Genomic DNA, 19,497 nt, shown 5'->3' with positions numbered 1-19,497 from the left:
GTCCAACATCATCCGCATAACCTTGACAAATGAGTTTGTGTCCTCGTATTTGTACTCCTTGTAACCGCTGAGTCAAGGTAGCGAGTAAGGGTTCTATGGCCAAGGCAAAAAGTGTCATGGACAAAGGACAACCTTGCCTGACGGAACTTGCGATCCCTATTGGCCGGCTAGGCTGTCCATTGATGATTATCCTTGAGGAATTATTCGTTACCAAACGCCGTATGACGTCAACGAAACGCGGCGGAAAGCCCATTGCATCCATCGTTTTCAGGAGGTAAGAGTGGCTGATCCTGTCGAAGGCTTTATCAAAATCTAACGACACGATGGCACAATGTAGTCTGCACACTTCCGCTATGGAAATTACGTCGCGATAGTTGGACAGTGTTTGTTGAATTTTTCTACCCTTCCCCACACTAGACTGATACGGTCCGGTAACACTGGTCATTACTTGTTTAAGTCTGTGGGCTAAGAGCCGCGTAAAAATTTTATAATCACTGTTCAGCAGTGTGATTGGTCTCAAGTTTCCAATTTTCTTGCCAGCCGAGGATTTTGTGGTTAACACTATGATCCCTTCTCGAAAATCTTTTGGTATCTCCTGACTGAGTGTCAAAAGTTCATTACAGATACCTGTAATTCTATGTCTGATATGGTCCCAAAAGACTTGATAAAACTCCGCTGGTATTCCGTCGGCTCCAGGGGATTTATTTTTTGCACTTTGATAAACAGCACACTCTACATCGTCTTCGGTTGCCTCTGCAATGAGAGCATCCGCGGACGCGGTACTAACGCTACCTTGCAGGTTGGCCAGTAAATCATCCTGTGCTTGTTCGTCGACTACCTTAGCTGAAAACAAGTTGTCGAAATGGGTTAGGATTGCCGCTTTTATTTCGTTATGCATTGTCAAGGTGGTTCCATTCTCAGTTTGGAGCTCCGTCAGTATTTTTCGGAAACCTCTGTTAGTTCCACGAATCACGTGATAGACCGAAGTAGCTTCGTTTTGTGCTGTAGTCTCTGCTCGTGACCTTATTTGGTAACCTTCAAGCTGTTGTCGCCGTAACGTCAGTATTTTTGCCTGGACTTTTTTAATTCGTTCATGGTTCCCAATAGCTGATGCACCTTGCAGGTAGAGGTCTCGGAGACAGTGAAAGTAAAATTCTATTGTTCTTTTATGCCAAAAGCTCTTCTCCCGGGAGTAGGTGATGAAACATCTACGGATCCGAGGTTTGGCGCATTTAAGCCACCAATCCATGGTCGAGGTGTAGGAGGTGAGTTTGGTCTCGCAGGCTCTCCACGTGGTGAGAGAGGCTTCGTGACAGGCAGGGTCTTTTAAGTGTGAAACATTAAGTTTCCACAGCCCTTTATATCGACGTGTTCCTTGTCGTTCCATATTTAATGTGCAGATATATGCAGCGTGGTCTGAAAAAATGGTTGGCCAAACTTCAGATTGCAGAATGCGGTGTTTCAGATTGGGTGAGACGTATATCCGATCTAACCGGCTTGCTGAATGATTCGTGAGGTGAGTAAAGCCGGGTGCAGCTCCGTGCTTGTGCTCCCACGAATCAGTAAAACGGAGGTCAGTTATGATCCGTTCCAGTTCTGGCGATTTGTTAAAGTTCGGAGTTTGGTCTTTGGCATGAATGACACTGTTAAAGTCACCTCCAAGGATGGTATGGTGGCAGCGTACACCAAACAAAGGAACAATTCCTTCCCTAAAAAACTGTGCTCTTTGGCGACGATTGGTAGAACCAGATGGGGCATAGACATTAATGATCCTCGTGGACTGGAAGGTGCCGGCTATACCTCTGCCGTTAGGCAGTTGTTCTATGTCTTTAATTATGATGCCCTCTTTGAAAATAAATGCGGTACCCAAGTCACTACCGATTCCAGGATTGATTATAGCATTATACCCTTGTATGAAGTCAAGTTTGATGTTAGCTACTTCTTGTAACAACAATATGTCCACATCAGAGGCATATAGGAAATCTTTTAAATTTTGTAAATTAAAGACGCTACATATTTTGTTGATATTCAACGTGGCGATCTTATAGGCCTGCAACGAAACTACGTTCGCCAAAACGGGAGTAACTTCAGGAAAAACTCGAACAACAAGTCACATCGATAAAACATTAAGAAATCTGATCTGATAGACAGACGGACAAACGGCAGTACGCTGTTCAGGTTAGAAATATTCATGGCTCGGGAAGGGATTAGTCGGCTTCTCTTTGTCTATGGCAGTATCTGCCGCGGAGGTGACATTCATAAAGATGTCATCTTGTTTGGTGGCAATCGTGGCGACTGTAACGGTTCCTGTGGTGTCCATAATTGCTTCCTCTGCGGTAGTTTCGTCGACATCGTCGGCCCACGAAGTCGACCGATCTCTCATAGGCTCGTCATTCAGAGTTTCACTATGGTCAGGTGGATTCTGGTGACCTTTTTCGTCGGATCGAGAAAGTGCTACTCCATCTATATGCAACCCGACAGAACCGGAGACATTGCCCAGGACCAAGGGGTCTTCTGTAGATGACTGCTGATTACATGTCAAGTTTTCAGATGCAGACTGACGTAGTTTTCCCCCTATTTGCTTCGCCCGTTCACGCAGATGTGGTGCAGTCAGGTCTGCACCTTGGCTCGCGATCCTCCGTTTTTTAGATTTCTTGGGGGAGGCGCCCCGTTGTGGACTTTGGTCAGTACCTGAAGAAGCCTCAGGTTGCGAGGTCGCACTACTAGAAGTGGCTGGTGCCTGGTCTGTTTTCATAGTTCCCGAGAGGCGGTGATCAGTTGTTGAAGAAGCTTCAGGATGAGGAGGAGCACCACTAGAAGCCAGGTCTGTTTCCCTTGCACCTGGTAGGCTTTCGACATCGAAAGAAGTGTCAGGATGCAGAGGAGCATGACTCGAGCCGACCCAGGCCGCGTCCGTATCGATTGCCTCCTTGTGCGGGTCCACAGTGACAACGGCAGGAGCAGCTACTTCTGCCGAGGTGGGTTGGTGTTCTACAGATGTTACACGTGAGTCGGTCGGTGTGTCGGTCGCTTGTAAGTCGTTATTCGTAGTAACTTCGGGGACCGCAGTACCACCTGCAAGACCGCGCGTCACGGCTACGTACGACAGGGGCAGTGTTGACATAGCGGATGGTCTAGAGGCATCCCCGGCAGGCAGTTGCGCCACCCGCCTTTGAAGACATTCTGCACGAACGTGGCCTGGTAAGTTGCAAACAGCACACGTTTTCGGTTGATCATCGTACATCACAACAGCCCTATAGCCGCAGACGTTTATAAATGACGGAATGTGCTTCTGCAATTCGAATTTTAATTGGCGCACACCATTCAAAACAGGGAATTTGTGTGTGGCAGACCACCGTTCGGCAATATTACTCAAAACTTTACCGTATGGAGAAATAACAGCATTTATCTGGTCACACGTTATTTCAAAGGGAAGTTCAAAGACGCGTACGGTTCGAATACCTAGGCCGGCATGCGCAACGATAACCTCCCCAACATTGCCGTCAGAATGTTTAAATTTCATGACGCCACCACAGGATTGAACTATTCTTTCACACAACTCCGAACTGGCCAGTTTGACAAAAACCACACTGTTCATAATCGAAAAATGGATACCGACAATATCATCAATTCCGATCTTAACATCATCTTCTAACCACTGTTCCACATCAAATGATTTCGGTCGAGCAAAGTCGCGATCAAACGTAAATTTCAGTGTGTCTTTCCGTTGTGGTTTAGACATCTCTTAATGCGTTTCCATTGCTACAAAGACACTATACACAACGACGCGATGCAGCAAGAGCAGAGGCTTACCACGCGGAGCTAACGCAGCGCTGCGCACAGCACGGCACGTCCGACCTCCAGCGCTGCCGCCGACTGACTGTCCGACTGAGCTAGCCGGGCTGCACGCAACGCGTTACGAGCCATACAATACTGATGTGACCTGCGACCATCTATTGAAGATTCTTTTGACTACAGCTTATTTCCTGCTGCCACAAATCAGCTACAATCCTATTCAATGAAAAATTGTCTCCGAAAGGCATCAAATCTGCTTGAAATGATACGTGGCTATCAGCACAATTATTCAACACACATGCTCGACTGTGCGCAGACGCCTGTGGCGTAGCCCTTTGGTCCTGAATCAGATACAGTGGTTCCAACAAAAACTCTCCCGAACGGCACTGTGCCGAAAATTTCGCTACAGATCACCCTTGACTTGCTTGTGCTTCAGGTAGACGCCGGTTTTGCAGCCAGGAAGCGGACAGCAGCAACTTCTAACTAGTTTTGCAGTACTCAAACAACACAGTAAAACAGCATGCATCTTTTGCAGAACAGGAAAAACTCGACCATGACAGGATTCGAACCTGCAATCTTCGGATCCGAAGTCCGACGCCTTATCCATTTAGGCCACACGGTCACTGGCGCAATATACTTCCCCACCCACACCTTATTTTCGCCATTTGTACACTTGGCAGAATGAATTTCCCTCTTTGACGCAGTTCTCCATCTCAAATTTCAGTACTAAAAGTACGACGCTACTTATGGCTGTGTCCCATCGCAAGTTACATTCAAGCCCTTATGACGCTGATCAAACAAGAGGTTGCAAATCAGCTTCAATCGCTTAGTGCCATCTCAGTTGCTTGCAGAAGGTACCTTACCCTATGTGATACAATGGCGAGTTGTCGCTATTACCAAAGCGGCGGCGGCGCCGACGACGACGACAATTGCGGGGGTCTTTATCAGGGGTAGAAAATACATCACAAGAACTAAGTATTTCACGTCGGCATTCTCCGGAGACTGCCAAAAGCAGCAGTTTCTGGTGCCCACTTTAATAGCACCATTCATTTGCGAGAGCATTTCTTAAATACCGCACCCATTCATAATTTTTTTAATCCTTGACCGCTTTTTTCGAAAGGGCCACGGTGGGAGGGGCTGTTACAAAATTCATTTGCCTCCTGTGAGGAGCGAACTCACGACCTCTGGTTTACTAGACCAGCGCTCTGCCACTGAGATAAGGAGGCGCCTCCTAGCGCACTTTTCGGCTACTTTGTTCTTACAGACTAGTGAATCGGAGCCATTCAGCTCGAAACGCACTGCATGAGCGACCATTATTTGCATTTAGTTAGCACAGCTGCTGCTTTCCTACACATCTCACACGATATCGATGTACACCTAAAATTCCAAAACAACACATTTATTTCATTTCAGAGTGACTTTCAGCTTCAAATACCGTTCCTCTGATATTCATACGAAGCTAGGCATCGTCGTAACCCGTTACGTTCATTACGTTAGGCTCACGAGAGGGGGGCATGTTGGATCCGCGTAGACACAAAATTTTGCGCCGCCCAGCGTGGGGCTCGAACCCACGACCCTGAGATTAAGAGTCTCATGCTCTACCGACTGAGCTAACCGGGCTGCACGCAACGCGTTACGAGCCATACAATACTGATTTGACCTGCGACCATCTATTGAAGATTCTTTTGACTACAGCTTATTTCCTGCTGCCACAAATCAGCTACAATCCTATTCAATGAAAAATTGTCTCCGAAAGGCATCAAATCTGCTTGAAATGATACGTGGCTATCAGCACCATTATTCAACACACATGCTCGACTGTGCGCAGACGCCTGTGGCATAGCCCTTGGGTCCTGAATCAGATGCAGTAGTTCCAACAAAAACTCTCCTGAACGGCACTGTGCCGAAAATTTCGCTACAGATCACCCTTGACTTGCTTGTGCTTCAGGTAGACGCCGGTTCTGCAGCCAGGAAGCGGACAGCAGCAACTTCCAACTAGTTTTGCAGTACTCAAACAACACAGTAAAACAGCATGCATCTTTTGCAGAACAGGAAAAACTCGACCGTGACAAGATTCGAACCTGCAATCTTCGGATCAGAAGTCCGACGCCTTATCCATCTTTTTTCTTTTTTTTTGTTTTTTTTGTTTTTTCGGGCCTCCATCCACCCCTTGTAGCCCGTCCACACGCTCGCCAAAAGTGCCTTCATCGGCTCGGCTTCTCCGCCATTGGCAAAAATCTCCGTTGAAATAAAAAATTTATCGTGAAACAAATGGATTCTCTTCAGTATCCATGTGGTTATTTGGTTATGCCACTATATGTGATGTGGAAAATAAAGCAAATGAAATCTTCTGCAGGACTGTTAGAAAACTTATCACTTTCCACGGGAGACTGAATGTATGAAAATAAACGTGGTGATGCTGGAGTCTTCCACAGCAAGAAGGAACAACTCTTCTCTTCCTCTGACAGGAGAAGGTGAAACACAACATAAATACGTCTTCTTTCCAAGAAACGAATCGTACTAATTGAATAAACAAGAAAAGAATAATTTATAATTTGTATATTAGATCTGCAAAATTCGACGGGGATCTCGTAGAACAGCCTCGCAGTGCTCTCGACATGAGAGGCATCATCCCCCAAAGCATCACCACTGTCGGGGTGGTCCGTTGCATATTCGTGGCCGTTCGATCGCCGAAATCCGAATCCTAATTGCGACTATCATAGTCGTGAAAGGGCCATCCATCAGAGGTTTCGAAATGCGACGTCGCCCTGGAGGAATATCTCTCTACGTCAACGTTCGGAGGAGAAAGAAAGCATACTTTTCTCTATATTTGTCTATTCGTTGAAGTTTCTGGTGTTGAGTTATTAGGTATAGCCAATAGTCTTCTTTATTTTTTTCTGGCGCCGATAATATATAATACACCGTCTGACCTTGAAGCCAATTGACTGCTCGTCGTTTTGCCGGGGGGTATGGAACTGCATCAGGAGTGAGGAGTCCAGCTGGAGTAATCATCCTAGGTGCAGTACGCAGCATACTTGAGAGCTTCCGTGCAAAGAGAAGCCAAATGTCCTTCACACTGTCGCATAGAAAGCGATGTTCGATGGTATCGATTAGAGTACAGTAAACGCAATTCGGAGCGTCTGCCAAGTGGATCATGTGTAGTTTTGAATATGTCGGTATGATCCGATTGACCGCCATGTACCATGTAGACCGCACCTGCGATGGTAAGTGTGCGTCATGAATGTTTTCCCAGATCTTGGCCCAGTTGCAGTCTCTATACTTCCCTTCTATTCTGTTGCGCGGCTTACTGTCCGTCAGACAGCTGTAAAGTGCTTTGACCCTGTAAAGAGCATTTTCAGGTAGGTTGCTTTGAATATAGCTGTATTCGAGGAAAAAAGTACTAAAGTGGCAAAACGCAGTCGGGATGTGACTTACGTTTACCGGAGGCGTCATGCTGGCAGGTGCAATTTCATTGAGAAGGTGGGCCGTTAAGGAATTTGATGATCGTTGCCATTGTTTATACATGTTGCTGATATATAATGCTTTCGCTTTGTGGTGAACATCAGTCAGATTTAGGCCGCCCTTCCCCAAGGGGAGCGTCAAGGTTGCAAATGGGACTTTGAAAATTTGTCCCCTACTGACAAAGTGTCCGAGCGCTGCAAGCATTCGTTGTGCTATGACCTTTGGTATTGGTAGGATTTGTGCGACATAATTCACTTTAGAAACAATATAAGTGTTGACTAAAAGCACTCTTTGTATGGCGTTGAGATTTCGCAAATGATGTTGCCGTATGCCGGCCCGAATTTGTGCCAATAATTTTCGGTAATTAAGAGCAGACGTGCAGCGGATGGTGCGCGTGTATTCAATGCCGAGACATTTAAATGTTGTCATTCTTTTTAGTGATTGGCTATTGCCAAGTTCGAGTCCTCTACCAAGTTCCATAATGCCAGACTTTTTACAGTTGACTTTCGCTCCTGATGCGGCTGCATAAGTGGATATCAGCTGAAACGCGCGTTCCAAATCTTCATCTTTCGTCACCACGAAACCGACGTCATCCGCAAATGCCTGGCATACGAGCTTCTGGCCATGTATGCGTATTCCCGGAAGGTCTTGCGCCAGGGAGAACAGTAAGGGTTCAAGAGCAACTGCAAACAAAGCCATTGACATCGGGCAACCTTGTCGTACTGACCGAGCGATGTTAATAGGTTTACTGAGTTGTCCGTTGAGACAGATCTTGGACGTACCGTTTCGCAGCAGGAGTGTAACAGTGTCAATAACTTTCCGTGGAAAATTCATTGCTGCCATCGCGCTCAGAAGATATGAGTGACTGATTTTATCGAATGCTTTCTCAAAATCTAACGAGACGAGAGCGCATCGCATGTCGCAAGCGGCGGCTGTAGCTATGATATCTCTATATGCACTTAACGTCTGCTGTATGTTTCTAGTGTTCCCAACGCTCGTCTGGTAGGCCCCCGTGACAGTACTAAGTACCGTACTGAATCGCTGCATCATGACCCGCGCGAATATCTTATAATCGGCATTAAGTAATGTAAGCGGTCGGAGATTTTCGACTGTCTTTCCAGCTGGGGTTTTGGGTACCAGTACCACTATGCCCTCACAGAATTCCCTTAAGATATCACTCCCAGCATTTAAGATATCATTACAGACCAAGGTCAGCTTTGGAACTAAATGGTGACGAAAGGTTTGATAAAACTCAGCCGGTAAGCCGTCGGGGCCAGGCGATTTATTCTGTGGGCTCCCTCGAATGGCGTCCTCTACTTCATCTTCAGTTATGACTGCAGCGAGGCCGTCTGCTTCTGCCGTGCTCAATGTCGCAAAACGGCGTGCCAGAAGGGCTTGCTGCGCCGCCATATCCACTGGGTGTTCCGTGAACTGTGCTGTAAAATGGTTGCAAATCTCGTCTCGTATGTCGCGCTGTCGGTGTAAGAGTCGACCATCTGCAGTGTGCAGTTCTGTCAATATCTTTCTGCGCCCCCTTTTCTGTTCGCGAATAACATGATACATTGATGTCGTTTCGTCCTGTACAGCGTTTTGCAGACGTGTCCTGACTTTACAGCCTTCCAATTGCTTCCGTTGGAGGGTTAGAATCGTAGCCTGTATTCTTTTAATATGCATACGATTTGCTATTACTGTTGCATCTTCTCGATATAAATCTCTTAAACACTGAAAATAAAATTCCAGGGTTTGCTTCTGCCAGGCACATCGATCTCGGGAATAATTCTTCATCGCTTTTGTTAAGGCGGGTTTCGCACATTTTACCCACCACGTAATGGTAGAATCGTACGCGGGGAACTTTCGTTCGCATTCTGCCCACGTATTGCGGAAGACTGTGTGACACCCGGGTTCTGGTAAACACGCTACATTTAGTTTCCAGGGTCCCCTTGCCCTGTACGTCCCTTGTTTGGCTAAATTGACGGTACATATATATGCCACATGATCTGTAAAGACAGTCGGCCATAGCTCTGCCTGCAAAACATGTTCCCTCATATTTGATAATGCGTAGATTCTATCGATGCGGCTAGCTGAGTGGCCAGTAACGAAAGTGAATCCGGGCCTGTCACCGTGTTTAAGCTCCCACGTATCTATTAAATTCAACTCTTCAATGAGAGTGCGAAGCTCGGCGGACGGATTGAAGTTCGGCGTCTGGTCTTTGGGACTGAGGACACAGTTAAAGTCACCAGCGAATATAAGTTGTTCTGAAGGTGGTGTAAAAAGTGGCACAATGTCATCTTTAAAAAACTCTGCTCTCTGTCGTCGTCTCCCAGAGCCAGATGGGGCGTAGAGATTGATAAACCTAGTAGTATTGATAGTGATCGCTATACCTCTGCCAGACGCCAGGCGCTCGATATGTGACATCACTATCCCTTCCTTAGCCATGATCGCGGTCCCTGGATCAGTGCCATGTCCAGGATTGACGACGGCATTGTAGCCCGTGATACGGTCAAGGTTAATATTGGTCACTTCCTGCAGCATGATGAGATCAATATCGGCGGCATAGAGAAAATCTTGAAGATTTTTTAAGTTTAGTGGGCTACTGATCTTATTGATGTTCAATGTCGCAATTCGGTAAGCCTGCAAGGACGGCATGAGAACAGAGATCTAGGTGACAATAAGCCGAGTATGGATGTTAATGGCGAACATCGACTAAAAGAAGTCTACGTCATCAGCCACTGCGCCGACGCCGGCGGTAGCCGTTTGTTGCTGGTGGGACACATCAGCTTGAGCTTCTGATAGCGGACCATCTATACGTCGCCGATCCTTGTCGAAATCGTCTTCCCGACCGCCCTCTTCCACGTCATCCGACCAATCGCACACGAACCTGTCCGGTAGCATACCGCAATCCGATAGCTTGGATACGTCAGACACAGGGTTCGGTTCCATGATATCTGTTATCGCAGGGTCTCCTGAGGGTAATCGTCCGTGATCAGTGTCCGATTCGTCCGTCCGGGATTTTTTTGTCGTTTTGCTGGATGCCGACGACGATGGTTCAGTCACTTCAGTCAGTTTCTGTCGTATGTGGTTCGCTTTTTCACGCAAAGTTGGCGCCTTTGCTTCTGCCCCTTGATGTGCTAGCCGGCGTTTCTTCTGTGATTTGGGGGACCGCGGGGGCTGGTGGCCAGCCAGCTCGTTCGACTCCACCCGGTCCACGTCGGACTTGTCTTCTCGAACCGGGACGCCCGCCGGAATACTTTCGGTGCCCGGTTGCTGCCCCTGCTCCGAGTGAGTATCGCCCCCCTTCGAGGTGTGTGAAGAAGGAACAGTTGGAACGTCATTCGTATCCATCGGCGTGACGCCTTCCTGCACTTCGCGCAAACTCTCTAGCGAAACATCGAAACTAGGTTCCGAGGTAACGTTGGCCCGGGCGGCGGCGACGTATGATACAGGCAGCGTAGACGTCGGGCCCCGCTGCTCACGCTCACCGGCCGGTATTTGCGCTACGCGCCGTTGGACACATTGAGCACGGATATGTTCGGTGGAACCACATCCCGCACAGGTTCTCGGCTGCCCATCATAAATCACTATTGCTCTGTAGCCACACACAGTGATGTAGGACGGAATGTGCTTCAACATATCAATCCTCACCTGCCGGACACCGTTTAACACCGGGAAAATGTGCATATTCGACCACTTTTCTGCTGTATGACTGATGACCGTTCCATATTCCCTCAATTTGGCATTAATTTGATCAGCGGATATTTCAAAGGGTAATTCAAATATGCGAACAGTTCTCACTCCAAGACCGGCAAGCGAAACTCGGACGTCACCTACATTGCCGTCAGAATGGTTGAACTTTAAAACTCCTCCACAAGATTGAATGACCTGCTCGCATTTCTCGGGTCGCAACAATTTTAGGTAGACCGTACTGCTGACGATAGAAAGGTGAATGCCAACCATATCATCAATAGTGATTTTCATAACGTCTCTAATAAATAACTCAACTTCAAAGGACTTGGGGCGTGCATAGTTCGGGTCAAAACTCAATTTCAATGTGTCTTTCCGAATAAGGTGATCCATTATAAGCGATTGCAATTCATCATTCGACACGACAACCACGCAGCAAAGCGCACACTTACCAAACAGCACACGACCGCCACAGGCGAGAGCGTAAACAACCTGCGTCCGACCGGAACGGCCGCTGCCGGCTGACTGCCACTGAGCTAAGGAGGCGCCTCCTAGCGCGCTTTTCGGCTACTTTGTTCTTACAGACTAGTGAATCGGAGCCATTCAGCTCGAAACGCACCGCATGAGCGACCATTATTTGCATTTAGTTAGCACAGCTGCTGCTTTCCTACACATCTCACACGATATCGATGTACACCTAAAATTCCAAAACAACACATTTATTTCATTTCAGAGTTACTTTCAGCTTCAAATACCGTTCCTCTGATATTCATACGAAGCTAGGCATCGTCGTAACCCGTTACGTTCATTACGCAAGGCTCACGAGAGGGGCGCACGTTGGATCCGCGTAGACACAAAATATTGAGCCACCCAGCGTGGTGCTCGAACCCACGACCCTGGGATTAAGAGTCTCATGCTCTACCGACTGAGCTAGCCGGGCTGCACGCAACGCGTTACAAGCCATACAATACTGATTTGACCTGCGACCATCTATTGAAGATTCTTTTGACTACAGCTTATTTCCTGCTGCCACAAATCAGCTACAATCCTATTCAATGAAAAATTGTCTCCGAAAGGCATCAAATCTGCTTGAAATGATACGTGGCTATCAGCACCATTATTCAACACACATGCTCGACTGTGCGCAGACGCCTGTGGCGTAGCCCTTGGGTCCTGAATCAGATGCATAAGTTCCAACAAAAGCTCTCCTGAACGGCACTGTGCCGAAAATTTCGCTACAGATCACCCTTGACTTGCTTGTGCTTCAGGTAGACGCCGGATTTGCAGCCAAGAAGCGGACAGCAGCAACTTCCAACTAGTTTTGCAGTACTCAAACAACACAGTAAAACAGCATGCATCTTTTGCAGAACAGGAAAAACTCGACTCTGACAGGATTCGAACCTGCAATCGTCGGATCCGAAGTCCGACGCCTTATCCATTAGGCCACACGGTCACTGGCGCAATACACTTCCCCACCCACACCTCATTTTCGCCATTTGTACACTTGGCAGAATGAATTTCCCTCTTTGACGCAGTTCTCCATCTCAAATTTCAGTACTAAAAGTACGACGCTACTTATGGCTGTGTCCCATCGCAAGTTACATTCAAGCCCTTATGACGCTGATCAAACAAGAGGTTGCAAATCAGCTTCAATCGCTTAGTGCCATCTCAGTTGCTTGCAGAAGGTACCTTACCCTATGTGATACAATGGCGAGTTGTCGCTATTACCAAAACGGCGGCGGCGCCGCCGCCGCCGCCGCCGACAACGACGACGACGACGACAATCGCGAGGGTCTTTATCAGGGGTAGAAAATAAATCACAAGAACTAAGCATTTCACGTCGGCATTCTCCGGAGACTGCCAAAAGCAGCAGTTTCTGGTGCCCACTTTAATAGCACCATTCACACTATTCATTTGCGAGAGCATTTCTTAAATACCGCACCCATTCATAATTTTTTTTAACCTTGACCGCTTTTTTCGAAAGGGCCACGGTGGGAGGGGCTGTTACAAAATTCATTTGCCTCCTGTGAGGATCGAACTCACGACCTCTGGTTTACTAGACCAGCGCTCTGCCACTGAGCTAAGGAGGCGCCTCCTAGCGCACTTTTCGGCTACTTTGTTCTTACAGACTAGTGAATCGGAGCCATTCAGCTCGAAACGCACCGCATGAGCGACCATTATTTGCATTTAGTTAGCACAGCTGCTGCTTTCCTACACATCTCACACGATATCGATGTACACCTAAAATTCCAAAACAACACATTTATTTCATTTCAGAGTTACTTTCAGCTTCAAATACCGTTCCTCTGATATTCATCCGAAGCTAGGCATCGTCGTAACCCGTTACGTTCATCACGCAAGGCTCACGAGAGGGGCGCATGTTGGATCCGCCCAGACACAAAATTTTGAGCCGCCCAGCGTGGGGCTCGAACCCACGACCCTGAGATTAAGAGACTCATGCTCTACCGACTGAGCTAGCCGGGCTGCACACAACGCGTTACGAGCCATACAATACTGATTTGACCTGCGACCATCTATTGAAGATTCTTTTGGCTACAGCTTATTTCCTGCTGCCACAAATCAGCTACAATCCTATTCAATGAAAAATTGTCTCCGAAAGGCATCAAATCTGCTTGAAATTATACGTGGCTATCAGCACCATTATTCAACACACATGCTCGACTGTGCGCAGACGCCTGTGGCGTAGCCCCTGGGTCCTGAATCAGATGCAGTAGTTGCAACAAAAACTCTCCTGAACGGCACTGTGCCGAAAATTTCGCTACAGATCACCCTTGTCTTGCTTGTGCTTCAGGTAGACGCCGGTTTTGCAGCCAGGAAGCGGACAGCAGCTACTTTCAACTAGTTTTGCAGTACTCAAACAACACAGTAAAACAGCATGCAACTTTTGTAGAACAGGAAAAACTCGACCGTTACAGGATTCGAACCTGCAATCTTCGGATCCGAAGTCCGACGCCTTGTCCATTAGGCCACACGGTCACTGGCGCAATATACTTCCCCACACACACCTCATTTTCGCCATTTGTACACTTGGCAGAATGAATTTCCCATCTTTCACGCATTTCTCCATCTCAAATTTCAGTACTAAAAGTACGACGCTACTTCTTGCTGTGTCCCATCGCAAGTTACATTCAAGCCCTTATGACGCTGATCAAACAAGAGGTTGCAAATCAGCTTCAATCGCTTAGTGCCATCTCAGTCGCTTGCGGAAGGTACCTCACCCTATGTGATACAATGGCGAGTTGTCGCTATTACCAAAGCGGCGGCGACGACGACGACAATCGCGAGGGTCTTTATCAGGGGTAGAAAATACATCACAAGAACTAAGTATTTCACGTCGGCATTCTCCGGAGACTGCCAAAAGCAGCAGTTTCTGGTGCCCACTTTAATAGCACCATTCACACTATTCATTTGCGAGAGCATTTCTTAAATACCGCACCCATTCATAATATTTTTTATCCTTGACCGCTTTTTTCGAAAGGGCCACGGTGGGAGGGGATGTTACAAAATTCATTTGCCACCTGTGAGGATCGAACTCACGACCTCTGGTTTACTAGACCAGCGCTCCGCCACTGAGCTAAGGAGGCGCCTCCGAGCGCGACTTTCGGGTACTTTGTTCTTACAGACTAGTGAATCGGAGCCCTTCAGCTCGAAACGCACCGCATGAGCGACGATTATTTGCATTTAGTTAGCACAGCTGCTGCTTTCCTACACATCTCACACGATATCGATGTACAAATTAAATTCCAAAACAACACATTTATTTCATGTCAGAGTTACTTTCAGCTTCAAATACCGTTCCTCTGATATTCATACGAAGCTAGGCATCGTCGTAACCCGTTACGTTCATCACGCAAGGCTCACGAGAGGGGCGCATGTTGGATCCGCGTAGACACAAAATTTTGAGCCGCCCAGCGTGGGGCTCGAACCCACAACCCTGAGATTAAGAGACTCATGCTCTACCGACTGAGCTAGCCGGGCTGCACACAACGCGTTACGAGCCATACAATACTGATTTGACCTGCGACCATCTATTGAAGATTCTTTTGGCTACAGCTTATTTCCTGCTGCCACAAATCAGCTACAATCCTATTCAATGAAAAATTGTCTCCGAAAGGCATCAAATTTGCTTGAAATTATACGTGGCTATCAGCACCATTATTCAACACACATGCTCGACTGTGCGCAGACGCCTGTGGCGTAGCCCCTGGGTCCTGAATCAGATGCAGTAGTTGCAACAAAAACTCTCCTGAACGGCACTGTGTCGAAAATTTCGCTACAGATCACCCTTGTCTTGCATGTGCTTCAGGTAGACGCCGGTTTTGCAGCCAGGAAGCGGACAGCAGCTACTTTCAACTAGTTTTGCAGTACTCAAACAACACAGTAAAACAGCATGCAACTTTTGTAGAACAGGAAAAACTCGACTGTGACAGGATTCGAACCTGCAATCTTCGGATCCGAATTCCGACGCCTTATCCATTACGCCACACGGTCACTGGCGCAATATACTTCCCCACCCACACCTCATTTTCGCCATTTGTACACTTGGCAGAATGAATTTCCCTCTTTGACGCAGTTCTCCATCTCAAATTTCAGTACTAAAAGTACGACGCTACTTATGGCTGTGTCCCATCGCAAGTTACATTCAAGCCCTTATGACGCTGATCAAACAAGAGGTTGCAAATCAGCTTCAATCGCTTAGTGCCATCTCAGTTGCTTGCAGAAGGTACCTTACCCTATGTGATACAATGGCGAGTTGTCGCTATTACCAAAACGGCGGCGGCGCCGCCGACGACGACGACGACAATCGCGAGGGTCTTTATCAGGGGTAGAAAATACATCACAAGAACTAAGTATTTCACGTCGGCATTCACCGGTGCCCACTTTAATAGCACCATTCACACTATTCATTTGCGAGAGCATTTCTTAAATACCGCACCCATTCATAATATTTTTTATCCTTGACCGCTTTTTTCGAAAGGGCCACAGTGGGAGGGGCTGTTACAAAATTCATTTGCCACCTGTGAGGATCGAACTCACGACCTCTAGTTTACTAGACCAGCGCTCCGCCACTGAGCTAAGGAAGCGCCTCCTAGCGCGATTTTCGGGTACTTTGTTCTTACAGACTAGTGAATCGGAGCCCTTCAGCTCGAAACGCACCGCATGAGCGACCATTATTTGCATTTAGTTAGCACAGCTGCTGCTTTCCTACACATCTCACACGATATCGATGTACAAATTAAATTCCAAAACAACACATTTATTTCATGTCAGAGTTACTTTCAGCTTCAAATACCGTTCCTCTGATATTCATACGAAGCTAGGCATCGTCGTAACCCGTTACGTTCATCACGCAAGGCTCACGAGAGGGGCGCATGTTGGATCCGCGTAGACACAAAATTTTGAGCCGCCCAGCGTGGGGCTCGAACCCACGACCCTGAGATTAAGAGTCTCGTGCTCTACCGACTGAGCTAGCCGGGCTGCACGCAACGCGTTACGAGCCATACAATACTGATTTGACCTGCGACCATCTATTGAAGATTCTTTTGACTACAGCTTATTTCCTGCTGCCACAAATCAGCTACAATCCTATTCAATGAAAAATTGTCTCCGAAAGGCATCAAATCTGCTTGAAATGATACGTGGCTATCAGCACCATTATTCAACACACATGCTCGACTGTGCGCAGACGCCTGTGGCGTAGCCCTTGGGTCCTGAATCAGATGCAGTAGTTGCAACAAAAACTCTCCTGAACGGCACTGTGCCGAAAATTTCGCTACAGATCACCCTTGTCTTGCTTGTGCTTCAGGTAGACGCCGGTTTCGCAGCCAGGAAGCGGACAGCAGCTACTTTCAACTAGTTTTGCAGTACTCAAACAACACAGTAAAACAGCATGCAACTTTTGTAGAACAGAAAAAACTCGACCGGGACAGGATTCGAACCTGCAATCTTCGGATCCGAAGTCCGACGCCTTATACATTACGCCAACGGTCACTGGCGCAATATACTTCCCCACACACACCTCATTTTCGCCATTTGTACACTTGGCAGAATGAATTTCCCATCTTTGACGCATTTCTCCATCTCAAATTTCAGTACTAAAGGTACGACGCTACTTCTTGCTGTGTCCCATCGCAAGTTACATTCAAGCCCTTATGACGCTGATCAAACAAGAGGTTGCAAATCAGCTTCAATCGCTTAGTGCCATCTCAGTCGCTTGCGGAAGGTACCTCACCCTAGGTGATACAATGGCGAGTTGTCGGTATTACCAAAGCGGCGGCGACGACGACGACAATCGCGAGGGTCTTTATCAGGGGTAGAAAATACATCACAAGAACTAAGTATTTCACGTCGGCATTTTCCGGAGACTGCCAAAAGCAGCAGTTTCTGGTGCCCACTTTAATAGCACCATTCACACTATTCATTTGCGAGAGCATTTCTTAAATACCGCACCCATTCATAATATTTTTTATCCTTGACCGCTTTTTTCGAAAGGGCCACGGTGGGAGGGGCTGTTACAAAATTCATTTGCCTCCAGTGGGGATCGAACTCACGACCTCTGGTTTACTAGACCAGCGCTCCGCCACTGAGCTAAGGAGGCGCCTTCTAGCGCGATTTTCGGGTACTTTGTTCTTACAGACTAGTGAATCGGAGCCCTTCAGCTCGAAACGCACTGCATGAGCGACCATTATTTGCATTTAGTTAGCACAGCTGCTGCTTTCCTACACATCTCACACGATATCGATGTACAAATTAAATTCCAAAACAACACATTTATTTCATGTCAGAGTTACTTTCAGCTTCAAATACCGTTCCTCTGATATTCATACGAAGCTAGGCATCGTCGTATCCCGTTACGTTCATCACGCAAGGCTCACGAGAGGGGCGCATGTTGGATCCGCGTAGACACAAAATTTTGAGCCGCCCAGCGTGGGGCTCGAACCCACGACCCTGAGATTAAGAGTCTCGTGCTCTACCGACTGAGCTAGCCGGGCTGCACGCAACGCGTTACGAGCCATACAATACTGATTTGACCTGCGACCATCTATTGAAGATTCTTTTGACTACAGCTTATTTCCTGCTGCCACAAATCAGCTACAATCCTATTCAATGAAAAATTGTCTCCGAAAGGCATCAAATCTGCTTGAAATGATACGTGGCTATCAGCACCATTATTCAACACACATGCTCGACTGTGCGCAGACGCCTGTGGCGTAGCCCTTGGGTCCTGAATCAGATGCAGTAGTTGCAACAAAAACTCTCCTGAACGGCACTGTGCCGAAAATTTCGCTACAGATCACCCTTGTCTTGCTTGTGCTTCAGGTAGACGCCGGTTTTGCAGCCAGGAAGCGGACAGCAGCTACTTTCAACTAGTTTTGCAGTACTCAAACAACACAGTAAAACAGCATGCAACTTTTGTAGAACAGGAAAAACTCGACCGTGACAGGATTCGAACCTGCAATCTTCGAATCCGAAGTCCGACGCCTTATCCATTAGGCCACACGGTCACTGGCGCAATATACTTCCCCACACACACCTCATTTTCGCCATTTGTACACTTGGCAGAATGAATTTCCCATCTTTGACGCATTTCTCCATCTCAAATTTCAGTACTAAAAGTACGACGCTACTTCTTGCTGTGTCCCATCGCAAGTTACATTCAAGCCCTTATGACGCTGATCAAACAAGAGGTTGCAAATCAGCTTCAATCGCTTAGTGCCATCTCAGTTGCTTGCAGAAGGTACCTTACCCTATGTGATACAATGGCGAGTTGTCGCTATTACCAAAGCGGCGGCGGCGCCGCTGACGACGACGACGACAATCGCGAGGGTCTTTATCAGGGGTAGAAAATACATCACAAGAACTAAGTATTTCACGTCGGCATTCTCCGGAGACTGCCAAAAGCAGCAGTTTCTGGTGCCCACTTTAATAGCACCATTCACACTATTCATTTGCGAGAGCATTTCTTAAATACCGCACCCATTCATAATATTTTTTATCCTTGACCGCTTTTTTCGAAAGGGCCACGGTGGGAGGGGCTGTTACAAAATTCATTTGCCACCTGTGAGGATCGAACTCCCGACCTCAGGTTTACTAGACCAGCGCTCCGCCACTGAGCTAAGGAAGCGCCTCCAAGCGCGACTTTCGGGTACTTTGTTCTTACAGACTAGTGAATCGGAGCCCTTCAGCTCGAAACGCACTGCATGAGCGACCATTATTTGCATTTAGTTACCACAGCTGCTGCTTTCCTACACATCTCACACGATATCGATGTACAAATTAAATTCCAAAACAACACATTTATTTCATGTCAGAGTTACTTTCAGCTTCAAATACCGTTCCTCTGATATTCATATTAAGCTAGGCATCGTCGTAACCCGTTACGTTCATCACGCAAGGCTCACGAGAGGGGCGCATGTTGGATCCGCGTAGACACAAAATTTTGAGCCACCCAGCGTGGGGCTCGAACCCACGACCCTGAGATTAAGAGTCTCATGCTCTACCGACTGAGCTAGCCGGGCTGCACACAACGCGTTACGA

The 19,497-nt window shown here is 47.4% G+C and overlaps 16 non-coding genes across 16 annotated transcripts; all 16 read right to left on the bottom strand.

The window, feature by feature from the left end:
• Window positions 1–4,343: 4,343 nt before the first annotated feature.
• Window positions 4,344–4,417, bottom strand: Trnar-ucg (transfer RNA arginine (anticodon UCG)). Its single transcript has one exon. It is a non-coding gene; the product is annotated as a tRNA-Arg (tRNA).
• A 532-nt stretch (window positions 4,418–4,949) lies between these two features.
• Trnat-agu (transfer RNA threonine (anticodon AGU)) lies at window positions 4,950–5,021 on the bottom strand. Its single transcript has one exon. It is a non-coding gene; the product is annotated as a tRNA-Thr (tRNA).
• A 321-nt stretch (window positions 5,022–5,342) lies between these two features.
• On the bottom strand, window positions 5,343–5,415 carry Trnak-cuu (transfer RNA lysine (anticodon CUU)). The gene has a single exon. It is a non-coding gene; the product is annotated as a tRNA-Lys (tRNA).
• A 6,390-nt stretch (window positions 5,416–11,805) lies between these two features.
• Window positions 11,806–11,878, bottom strand: Trnak-cuu (transfer RNA lysine (anticodon CUU)). Its single transcript has one exon. It is a non-coding gene; the product is annotated as a tRNA-Lys (tRNA).
• A 440-nt stretch (window positions 11,879–12,318) lies between these two features.
• Window positions 12,319–12,391, bottom strand: Trnar-ucg (transfer RNA arginine (anticodon UCG)). The gene has a single exon. It is a non-coding gene; the product is annotated as a tRNA-Arg (tRNA).
• A 565-nt stretch (window positions 12,392–12,956) lies between these two features.
• On the bottom strand, window positions 12,957–13,028 carry Trnat-agu (transfer RNA threonine (anticodon AGU)). The gene has a single exon. It is a non-coding gene; the product is annotated as a tRNA-Thr (tRNA).
• A 321-nt stretch (window positions 13,029–13,349) lies between these two features.
• Window positions 13,350–13,422, bottom strand: Trnak-cuu (transfer RNA lysine (anticodon CUU)). The gene has a single exon. It is a non-coding gene; the product is annotated as a tRNA-Lys (tRNA).
• A 440-nt stretch (window positions 13,423–13,862) lies between these two features.
• Window positions 13,863–13,935, bottom strand: Trnar-ucg (transfer RNA arginine (anticodon UCG)). Its single transcript has one exon. It is a non-coding gene; the product is annotated as a tRNA-Arg (tRNA).
• Window positions 13,936–14,471: 536 nt separating this feature from the next.
• Window positions 14,472–14,543, bottom strand: Trnat-agu (transfer RNA threonine (anticodon AGU)). Its single transcript has one exon. It is a non-coding gene; the product is annotated as a tRNA-Thr (tRNA).
• A 321-nt stretch (window positions 14,544–14,864) lies between these two features.
• Window positions 14,865–14,937, bottom strand: Trnak-cuu (transfer RNA lysine (anticodon CUU)). Its single transcript has one exon. It is a non-coding gene; the product is annotated as a tRNA-Lys (tRNA).
• Window positions 14,938–15,971: 1,034 nt separating this feature from the next.
• Trnat-agu (transfer RNA threonine (anticodon AGU)) lies at window positions 15,972–16,043 on the bottom strand. The gene has a single exon. It is a non-coding gene; the product is annotated as a tRNA-Thr (tRNA).
• Window positions 16,044–16,364: 321 nt separating this feature from the next.
• Trnak-cuu (transfer RNA lysine (anticodon CUU)) lies at window positions 16,365–16,437 on the bottom strand. The gene has a single exon. It is a non-coding gene; the product is annotated as a tRNA-Lys (tRNA).
• Window positions 16,438–17,485: 1,048 nt separating this feature from the next.
• Trnat-agu (transfer RNA threonine (anticodon AGU)) lies at window positions 17,486–17,557 on the bottom strand. Its single transcript has one exon. It is a non-coding gene; the product is annotated as a tRNA-Thr (tRNA).
• Window positions 17,558–17,878: 321 nt separating this feature from the next.
• Window positions 17,879–17,951, bottom strand: Trnak-cuu (transfer RNA lysine (anticodon CUU)). Its single transcript has one exon. It is a non-coding gene; the product is annotated as a tRNA-Lys (tRNA).
• Window positions 17,952–18,391: 440 nt separating this feature from the next.
• Window positions 18,392–18,464, bottom strand: Trnar-ucg (transfer RNA arginine (anticodon UCG)). Its single transcript has one exon. It is a non-coding gene; the product is annotated as a tRNA-Arg (tRNA).
• A 941-nt stretch (window positions 18,465–19,405) lies between these two features.
• Trnak-cuu (transfer RNA lysine (anticodon CUU)) lies at window positions 19,406–19,478 on the bottom strand. Its single transcript has one exon. It is a non-coding gene; the product is annotated as a tRNA-Lys (tRNA).
• Window positions 19,479–19,497: the final 19 nt, after the last annotated feature.

The sequence above is a fragment of the Schistocerca cancellata genome, chromosome 8, assembly GCF_023864275.1.
Source record: "Schistocerca cancellata isolate TAMUIC-IGC-003103 chromosome 8, iqSchCanc2.1, whole genome shotgun sequence".
In the NCBI taxonomy this organism is placed as follows: Eukaryota; Metazoa; Arthropoda; class Insecta; order Orthoptera; family Acrididae; genus Schistocerca; species Schistocerca cancellata.
This window is presented reverse-complemented; position numbering and strand designations above follow the sequence as displayed.